The 497-nt window shown below is 60.4% G+C and overlaps 1 protein-coding gene across 1 annotated transcript in view; it reads left to right on the top strand.

The window, feature by feature from the left end:
• Nucleotides 1–310: 310 nt before the first annotated feature.
• TEX30 (testis expressed 30) overlaps nucleotides 311–497 on the top strand; it is an 8,139-nt gene continuing 7,952 nt past the window's right edge. Inside the window, exon 1 of the mRNA XM_006141509.3 lies at nucleotides 311–431. The gene's annotated coding sequence lies outside the window, so the exon portion shown is untranslated. The remainder of the gene's footprint in view (nucleotides 432–497) is intronic.

Genomic DNA, 497 nt, shown 5'->3' on the forward strand with positions numbered 1-497 from the left:
GGGATTGACCTCAATCAACCATGTTGGATCCAGCTCCTTCCATACACGGCTTAGCCACTGAGCTGAACAACAGACGACATGAACTTTTTGAAGTCCCTTTTTACGAACTTTTAAGTCCCCCAGCTTTGCAGGGGTAAGGTGGGAAGCCGCTGGAAGACTTCCAGGGAGGGTCACACTTCCAGAGAACCCACTTGGCTGCCCCCCCGCCCACTCAGGACAAGGAAAGAAGAGGGCAAGAGTGACAACGTGACACCGGGGAGGTGACCGTTCCTGCCAGCAGGCGAGGACGGCGGGCGTCGGCGCAGGCGTGGAGGTGTGAGAGCCGGTGGCTTCCGCGTTTATTTGGAAGAGCCAACGGGGCTGACGGCTCCACCGTGGGAACTACGGGTGCACGGGAAGCCTAGACGACCCTGTTCTTCGACCGCCCAGCTGTGAGAAAGGGGTGGCCGGGACGGGGAGGGTCCCGCGAGGAGCAAGCTGCGGGGTCGGCAAATACG

The sequence above is a fragment of the Tupaia chinensis genome, unplaced genomic scaffold, assembly GCF_000334495.1.
Source record: "Tupaia chinensis unplaced genomic scaffold, TupChi_1.0 Scaffold000057_1, whole genome shotgun sequence".
NCBI lineage: Eukaryota > Metazoa > Chordata > Mammalia > Scandentia > Tupaiidae > Tupaia > Tupaia belangeri.